This window comes from Lolium perenne, chromosome 3 (assembly GCF_019359855.2).
Source record: "Lolium perenne isolate Kyuss_39 chromosome 3, Kyuss_2.0, whole genome shotgun sequence".
Taxonomy (NCBI): Eukaryota; Viridiplantae; Streptophyta; class Magnoliopsida; order Poales; family Poaceae; genus Lolium; species Lolium perenne.
This window is the reverse complement of record NC_067246.2, coordinates 145614187-145624514: the sequence shown is the minus strand read 5'-3', so window position 1 is coordinate 145624514 and position 10328 is coordinate 145614187.

Genomic DNA, 10328 nt, shown 5'->3' with positions numbered 1-10328 from the left:
TGTATCAAGTGTTATCAAGAGATGAAGCATCGACATCATAATTTTTTCTAATAATAGAATCATAAGGTAACTTCATTCTTTTTCTAGGGAAGTGTTCCATACCTTTCTTGAGAGGAAATTGATATTTAATATTACCTTCCTTCATATCAATGGTAGCACCAACAAATAAGAAAAGGTCTTCCCAATATAATGGGACAAGATGCATTGCATTCAATATCCAAGATAACAAAATCAACGGGGACAAGGTTATTGTTAACCATAATACGAACATTATCAATCCTCCCCAAAGGTTTCTTTTTAGCATTATCAGCGAGATTAACATCCAAATAACAATTTTTCAATGGTGGCAAGTCAAGCATATCATAGACTTTCTTAGGCATAACGGAAATACTTGCACCAAGATCACATAAAGCATTACAATCAAAATCATTGGCCCTCATATTAATGATGGGCTCCCAACCATCTTCTAACTTCCTAGGAATAGAAGTTTCAAGTTTTAGTTTATCCTCTCTAGCTTTTATGAGAGCATTTGTAATATGTTTTGTAAAGGCCAAATTTATAGCACTAGCATTAGGACTTCTAGCAAGTTTTTGTAAGAACTTTATAACTTCAGAGATGTGACAATCATCAAAATCTAAATCATTATGAGCTACAACAATGGGATCATTGTCCCCAATGTTGGAAAAAAATTCAGCAGTTTTATCACAAGCAGTTTCAGCAGTTTTAGCAATTTCAGGTAATTTTGCACGCTTTGCACTAGGAGTAGAAACATTGCCAACACCAATTATTTTACCATTGATAGTAGGAGATGTAGCAACATGTGAATCATTATCATTACTAGTGGTGGTAATAGTCCAAACTTTAGCTACATTATTCTCTTTAGCTAGTTTTTCATTTTCTTCTCTATCCCACCTAGCACGCAATTCAGCCATTAATCTTATATTCTCATTAATTCTAACTTGGATGGCATTTGCTGTAGTAGTAATCTTATTATAAATGTCCTTATTAGGCATAACTTTCAATTTTAAAAGATCAACATCAGAGGCAAGTCTATCAACCTTAGAAGCAAGAATATCAATTTTATCAAGCTTTTCCTCAACAAATTTGTTAAAAGCAGTTTATGTACTAATAAATTCTTTAAGCATGGCTTCAAGACCAGGGGGTACACTCCTATTATTGTTGTAAGAATTCCCATAAGAATTACCATAACCATTACCATTAGCAGAAGGATATGGCCTATAGTTGTTACCAGAATTGTTCCTATAAGCATTGTTGTTGAAATTATTATTTTTAATGAAATTCACATCAACATTTTCTTCTTGAGCAACCAATGAAGCTAAAGGAACATTATTTGGATCAACATTAGATCTACCATTCACAAGCATAGACATAATCACATCAATGTTATCACTCAAGGAGGAGGTTTCTTCAACAGAATTTACCTTCTTACCTTGTGGAGCTCTTTTCGTGTGCCATTCAGAGTAATTTATCATCATATCATCAAGAAGCTTTGTAGCCGCCCCCAAGGTGATGGACATAAAGGTACCTCCAGCAGCTGAATCCAATAAGTTCCGCGAAGAAAAATTTAGTCCTGCATAGAAGGTTTGGATGATCATCCAAGTAGTCAGTCCATGGGTTGGGCAATTCTTTACCAAAGATTTCATTCTCTCCCATGCTTGAGCAACATGTTCATTATCTAATTGCTTAAAATTCATTATGCTACTTCTCAAAGATATAATTTTAGCGGGAGGATAATATCTACCAATAAAAGCATCCTTACATTTAGTCCATGAATCAATACTATTCTTAGGCAAAGATAGCAACCAATCTTTAGCTCTTCCTCTTAATGAGAAAGGAAACAATTTCAATTTTATAATATCACCATCTACATCCTTATACTTTTGCATTTCACATAATTCATCAAAATTATTAAGATGGGCAGCAGCATCATCAGAACTAACACCAGAAAATTGCTCTCTCATAACAAGATTCAGTAAAGCAGGTTTAATTTCAAAGAATTCTGCTGTAGTAGCAGGTGGAGCAATAGGTGTGCATAGGAAATCATTATTATTAGTGTTTGTGAAGTCACACAACTTAGTATTTTCAGGGGTATTCATTTTAGCAGTAGTAAATAAAGCAAACTAGATAAAGTAAATGCAAGTAACTAATTTTTTGTGTTTTTGATATAGAGAGCAAGACAGTAAATAAAGTAAAGCTAGCAACTAATTTTTTTTGTGTTTTGTTTAAGTGCAGCAAACAAAGTAGTAAATAAAATAAAGCAAGACAAAAACAAAGTAAAGAGATTGGAAGTGGAGACTCCCCTTGCAGCGTGTCTTGATCTCCCCGGCAACGGCGCCAGAAATTTGCTGCTGGCGTGCAGTTGACGTGGGAGATAGAAATCTTTGTGGTGTAACTTTTCTTCAGGTCCCCGGCAACGGTGCCAGAAATTATGCTTGATGCGTGTAGTTGACACGTCCGTTGGGAACCCCAAGAGGAAGGTGTGATGCGCACAGTAGCAAGTTTCCCTCAGTAAGAAACCAAGGTTTAATCGGACCAGTAGGAGTCAAGAAGCACATTGAAGGTTGATGGCGGCGAAGTATAGTGCGGCGCAACACCAGGGATTCCAGCGCCAACGTGGAACCTGCACAACACAACCAAAGTACTTTGCCCCAACGTAACAGTGAGGTTGTCAATCTCACCGGCTTGCTGTGAACAAAGGATTAACCGTATTGTGTGGAAGATGATTGTTTGCGAAGAACATTAAAGAACAAGTATTGCAGTAGATTGTATTTCAGATGTAAAGAATAGACCGGGGTCCACAGTTCACTAGCGGTGTCTCTCCCATAAGATAAATAGCATGTTGGGTGAACAAATTACAGTTGGGCAATTGACAAATAAAGAAGGCATAACAATGCACATACATATATCATGATGAGTACTATGAGATTTAATCAGGGCATTATGACAAAATACATAGACCGCCATCCAGCATGCATCTATGCCTAAAAAGTCCACTTTCAGGTTATCATCCGAACCCCTTCCGGTATTAAGTTGCAAGCAACAGACAATTGCATTAAGTATGGTGCGTAATGTAATCAACACAAATATCCTTAGACAAAGCATCGATATTTTATCCCTAGTGGCAACAGCACATCCACAACCTTAGAACTTTCTGTCACTGTCCCAGATTTAATGGAGGCATGAACCCACTATCGAGCATAAATACTCCCTCTTGGAGTCACAAGTATCAACTTGGCCAGAGCCTCTACTAGCAACGGAGAGCATGCAAGAACATAAACAACATATATGATAGATTGATAATCAACTTGACATAGTATTCAATATTCATCGGATCCCAACAAACACAACATGTAGTATTACAAAGAAACGATCTTGATCATGATACGCAGCTCACAAGATCGAGCATGATAGCACAATTAGGAGAAGACGACCATCTAGCTACTGCTATGGACCCATGGTCCAGGGGTGAACTACTCACACATCAATCCGGAGGCGATCATGGCGATGAAGAGTCCTCCGGGAGATGATTCCCCTCTCCGGCAGGGTGCCGGAGGCGATCTCCTGAATCCCCCGAGATGGGATTGGTGGCGGCTGCGTCTCTGGAAGGTTTTCCGTATCGTGGCTCTCGGTACTGGGGGTTTCGCGATGGAGGCTTTAAGTAGGCGGAAGGGTAGGTCAGGGGGCGTCACGAGGGACCCACACAATAGGGCCGCGCGGCCAGGGCCCAGGCCGCGCCGCCCTAGCGTGTCGTCGCCTCGTGGCCCCACTTCGTTTCCTCTTCGGACTTCTGGAAGCTTCGTGGAAAAATAGGCCCCTGGGCGTTGATTTCGTCCAATTCCGAGAATATTTCCTTACTAGGATTTCTGAAACCAAAAACAGCAGAAAAATGCAACTGGCTCTTCGGCATCTCGTCAATAGGTTAGTGCCGGAAAATGCATAATAATGACATATAATGTGTATAAAACATGTGAGTATCATCATAAAAGTAGCATGGAACATAAGAAATTATAGATACGTTTGGGACGTATCAGCCACGAGGCGCCCACCCCACAAGGCGGCGCGGTGGGCCCCTGGGCCGCGCCGGCCTACGGTGGCGGCGCCTCGGCCAGCCTCCGACGCCCCCCTTTCGACTACTTAAGGGTTTCGACCTAAAAACGCACGGGGGTTAGACGAAATTGCCAGAAGACATCCAAAACACCGCCGCCATCGCGAAACTCCGTCTCGGAACCAGAAACTCCGTTCTGGCACCCCACCAGGACGGGGAATTGGAGGAGATCATCGCCATCATCACCACCGACGCCTCTCCATCGACCTTCAATGCTTCCCCCATCCATGTGTGAGTAATTCCCCCGCTGTAGGCTGAAGGGGATGGTAGGGATTGGATGAGATTGATCATGTAATAGTTATAAGATTGTTAGGGCATAGTGCCTAGTATCCGTTGTTGGTACTTTTATGATATTGTTGCAACTTGTTATGCTTAATGCTTGTCACTAGGGCCCGAGTGCCATGATCTCAGATCTGAACATGTTATCAATTCATGATGATATTCATTGCTTTATGATCTTACCTGCAAGTTGTATACACATATTGCTGTCTGGAACCCGAGGCCCCAAAGTGACAGAAATTGGGACAACCGGAGGGGAAGGCGGTGATATGAGGATCACATGTGTTCACGGAGTGTTAATGCTTTGCTCCGGTGCTCTATTAAAAGGAGTACCTTAATTACCAGTAGATTCCCTAGAGGCCCGGCTGCCACCGGCTGGTAGGACAGAAGATGTTGTGCAAGTTTCTCATTGCGAGCACGTACGACTATATATGGAACACATGCCTATAATTGTTTAGTACTTGGATACCGTTTTATTATTATCTGCAAATGCCTTGTCTTGATTATTACATGAGTTATCTTATCCATGCAGCGCCCGTTCATCCATCCCTGTGCCTACAGTATTTTAATCCTGCTGTTTACTATAATCACTACTGCTGTCTTTGTTACACTGCTGATATTTCACTATCGCTATCGCTATAAAACTGTTGCTACTGATAAACTCTTGCGAGCAAGTCTGTTTCCAGGTGCAGCTGAATTGACAACTCTACTGTTAAGGCTTACAAATATTCTTTGGCTCCCCTTGTGTCGAATCAATAAATTGGGTTTTACTTCCCTCGAAGACTGTTGCGATCCCCTATACTTGTGGGTCATCAAGACTATTTTCTGGCGCCGTTGCCGGGGAGCATAGCTTTATTTGCAAGTTCACCTGGATTGATATTGTTCGCTGCAAATTCTCCATCATGGGTAAACCTCGCGATACTAAAGTCGCCATATTACCATCCACTACAAGAAAAGGTACAACTCTGAGTACCTCTGCTGCTCTTGATTCACCATCTGTGATAAGTCAACTTGTTTCACCACCACAAGCTTCACGTGTTGGTACTTCTACTGAAACTGAAAATTCCTCTGATAATTTTGACGATGCTTCTACTGTGCTTGATGATAATGGTTCATTAGGTCCTTTTCTAGATGCTACAATTGTTAGGTCTAGACAAACTGAAAATACTGAAATTCCTAATGCAAATATTGTTACACCTGTTAATTCACCTGAGTCTCTTGAATACTCTAGTGATGATCTTGATGAAAATTATGTGGAACTTGATGATGATTTTATTGATAAATATAATGCTACTACTGATGCAAGTAACATTAAAAAGCTTCTTGCACAACGTGCTGTTAGATATAAACTGTCTCCTGATCCTAAATTTGCCACATCTCCTATAAACATTAAGGATAAGGATTATGATTTTTCTCTTAATTTATCTCATATATCTATTGTTGAGAAAACACCTTTCTGTGGTACTGAAAAAGAAAGTGCTGTAGAACACATGATTGAGCTGTCTACTTTGAGTAGCTTGTTTTCTGATGATACCAAGAAGCATACTTATTTTGTTGCTAAAAATTTTCCTTTCTCATTAAAGGATGATGCTAAAACTTGGTATAATAGTTTGCCTCGTGATTCTATTGATAGTCCAAGTGGTTTGCTTGATGTTTTCTTTCGGAAATACTTTCCTGCTAGTGCTCAACATATTGCTTTGCAGAAAATTTATAGTTTTGATCAGGAAGATGGAGAGAAATTGCCTGAAGCTTGGGCAAGATTTTTCTCTCTTATCAGAGCTCGGCCTGGACATGATTTGGAAAAGCATGACCTACTTGATATATTTTATAGTGGACTAACCATTGAGTCTAGGGCATACCTGGATAGTTGTGCTGGTTGTGTTTTCAGGAAAAGAACTCCAGACGAAGCGGAAGAATTATTGGCTAAAATAGGCCGGAATCATGATGATTGGACTACACCTGAACCAACTCCAACGCCAATATTGAAGAAGAGGGGTATGATTAAATTAAATGATGAAGATATGAGGGAAGCCAAGAAATCTCTTAAGGAGAAAGGTATTAAATCTGAAGATGTGAAGAATTTACCTCCCATAGAAGATTTATGTAAGATAACTCCCCCTTCATCCACGATTGAGGTACATTCTCTTCAACGCTTTGATAAAGGAGATATTCCTTATTCAAAACCTCCTGATCAATGTTTAGATGAATTTGATAACTATGTTGTAAGCAAGATAATTTTAATATGAGAGTAGAGAATCATTTAATGGAAAATTCTCAAGCTATTAGTAAATTGCATGATATTGTGGAGAGAACCTCCAATGATGTTAAGATGCTTGTTAAACATTTTCATATGGTTCAAACTCAAATTGATCAACTCACTAAAGTGCAAAATGACTTGTTAAAAAATAGTTCTAAAGAAAAACATGCCTATGAAGTAACAACTAGAGGTGGTGTTTCTACTCATGATCCTCTATATCCTGAGGGGCATCCCAAAAGAGTTGAACAAGATTCTCAACGAACTAAAGAAATTAGTGCTCCTTCTAAGAAAAAGAAGAAGAAACATAAAACTGTTGTAGAATCCTCTGAACCTGTTAATGATCCTAATAGTATTTCTATTTACGATCTTTGGCCCAGAAAGTGGTAATGAACATGATAAAGATAATGATAAGAATGATGTTTCTGATAAAGAAGAGATTGAAAATGAACCTGAAAAGCATGCTAAAAATAAAAAGTACACTAAAGAAGATTTTATTGCTAAGAAACATGGTAATGAAAGAGAACCTTGGGTTCAAAAGCAAATACCTTTTCCTGCTAAGAAACTAAAATCAAAGGAGGAAGAACACTATAATAAATTTTGTGATTGGATGAAACCTTTGTTCTTGCAAATCCCTTTGACTGATGCTATTAAATTGCCTCCTTATTCAAAATATATGGAAGATATTGTCTCTAACAAAAGGAAAATTCCTAATGAGGAGATTTCCACTATGCTTGCTAATTACTCTTTCAATGGCAAGGTTCCAAAGAAGCTGGGAAACCCAGGTATACCGACTATTCCTTGTTCCATCAAGAATAATTATGTTAGAACTGCTCTATGTGATTTGGGATCAGGAGTTAGTGTTATGCCTTTTTCTCTTTACAAGAGACTTGATTTAGATAAGTTGATACCAACCGATATATCTTTGCAAATGGCTGATAAATCTACTGCTGTTCCTGTTGGTATATGTGAGGATGTTCCTGTTCAAGTTGCTCATAATTGCTTAATATTAACTGATTTTGTTGTGTTGGAAATGCCTGAAGATGATAATATGTCTATTATTCTTGGAAGACCTTTTCTTAACACTGCAGGGGCTGTTATTGATTGCAATAAAGAAAAAGTCACTTTCAATGTTGATGATAAGGAACATAATGTTTATTTTCCTAAGAGGATTGATAAAATATATGGAGTTAATACAATTTCTAATTTGAGATCTATCAAAGTGGGACTTATTGATTGTCCTATATATGAGCCTAAAGAAGGATATCAAACTATTGTGATTGGATCCATATCAATACAATATAAGGTAACATGATTGATTTGAAGTTTATTTCTTCTTATGACATGTAAAATTTATTTGGTGCCAAGACTTGATCAACCTTGTTAACAAGTATATTTTATATGCATAGAAGAGCTAAACAACATTTATTTCTTTCTCCACTTGTTTTACTTGCTGTAGTACCACTTGTTTTGCAAGATGCTTAAGTTGTTTAGAAGTTTGAAAATCTTTTTTCTGCCATGAAATAATAATCTTAACACCCAAAAATGTGCGTTTTTCGAAGTTCTCAAAAATTTACAAAAATTATACCGTTGGTATTATTTTTCGAAGAGCAACCTGGGAGTGCCTAGGGCTGACCAGTGGGGCACCCCAGGGCTGCCCCCCATGAGACGGCACGACCAAGGAGGGGGGCGCGCCACCCTGTGGTGTGGGCCCCTCCTTGGCCCACTAAGTCAGCTCTTCCTCCCATTCTACTCTCTCTCCCGAAAAAACTCGTACCAACTTTCTCTCACTCGCGTTTTTACTCAAGAGCTCAGGATTCTTCGATCTCTTTGCTCAGCCCAGATTTTTGTCTGAAATTTGGCACATTTGCTCTCCGGTATGTGACTCCTCCGATTATCCAAATAGAATTTTGTTTGGTTGAGTATATCTTGAGTATTTTGTTGTTGTAGGTAACATGTTAAGTGAGCTTGCATGCTTGTTCTAAGTTGTAAAAATTAGTTTTGATGCATGTTTAGTACTCTACCAAGTTCCTATAGTAGTTTCCCTCATTGATATGTCTCCAAATCAACTTTTATAATGTTTGTTGAAAAATTTCAGAAAATGGAGTGGAATAGGCACCAACTGAACCAACAAGAATTGGAGGTGCAAGAAGTTATGAGAGTTCACCGCGAAGAGGGAGTATACCCCTCCTATTACCCATGCACTGATTTTATGAGGAGTGCAGGAATCTTGCAAGATGTTCAAAATCTGATTTCCAATGCAGGGTTGGAAAGTTTTGTTGTTGGTGAACCTTACCAATATGCAAAACTAACCATGTCAGTGGTGCAGGATTTTGAATTCCATTGGTCCCAACTGATGTCTACGCACGCTTCTATTCCTGTAGACAGTGTTGGGCCTCCAAGAGCAGAGGTTTGTAGAACAGCAGCAAGTTTCCCTTAAGTGAATCACCCAAGGTTTATCGAACTCAGGGAGGTAGAGGTCAAAGATAGTCCTCTCAAGCAACCCTGCAATTACGATACAAGAAGTCTCTTCTGTCCCCAACACACCCAATACACTTGTCAGATGTATAGGTGCACTAGTTCGGCGAAGAGATAGTGAAATACAAGTAATATGGATGATTGTAAGTAGTAATTGCAATCTGAAATAAAGATGGCAGCAGGCAAACATGTAACAGAACTTGTTGGAAACGGTGTTTCAATGCTTAGAAACAAGGCCTAGGGATCCTACTTTCACTAGTGGACACTCTCAACATTGCAATCATAATTGAATATAAATAAGCACTTCATCATACTACTCTCCTGTTGAATAAAGAACTCAAATTCATTGGGCAAGTGTGCAAAAGCACACCTCAAAGGCGTATTCCCAAGTACTAATAAACACCCCACACCGTCACCGTGAGCATTCATACGAGGTACTAACACACCACAATTCATAAGGGAGTTACACACGGCGCACACACTGTCACCATTACACCGAGGTCACAGTAACTCCAAAATTCACATAATAAAACACTTTAATAGCCTATGACATCTAGATTGCAAAGCCTATGATCACATAGATGAACAAATAAGTACTACTCTCAAACACTCTCTTGTTGGATAACAAACACCATTCATTGTGTAGGGCTACAAGAGCACACCTCAAGCCGGAGTAAACAAGCTCCACAACATCCGGAGTTCATATTAAAGTAACCTCTAGAGTGCATAATAGACAAGAGTAACATCTACATATTCATATAGATCACACCATGGGAGAGAGAGATGAACCACATAGCTACCGGTAGAGCCCTCAGCCTCGGGGGAGAACTACTCCCTCCTCATCATGGGAGACAGCAGCGGTGATGGAGATGGTGGTTGTGTCGATGGAGATGGATTCCGGGGGCAATTCCCCATCCCGGCGGCGTGCCAGAACAGAGACTTCTGTCCCCCGAACTTGGCTTCGCGATGGCGGCGGCTGCGTAACTTTTCTCGTCTCGTGGCTTATCTTTTTAGGGTTTCACATCTGGGAGCATATATAGGCGAAGGGGCGATGTCGGTGGAGTCCCGAGGTGGGCTCCCCACCAGGTGGCGCGGCCAGGGAGGGGCCCGCGCCCCCCTATGGTGTGGGCTCCTCGTGGCCCTCCTTCGTCTCTCCTTCGGACTCCGTGAAGCCCCTGGAAAAATAGGAAC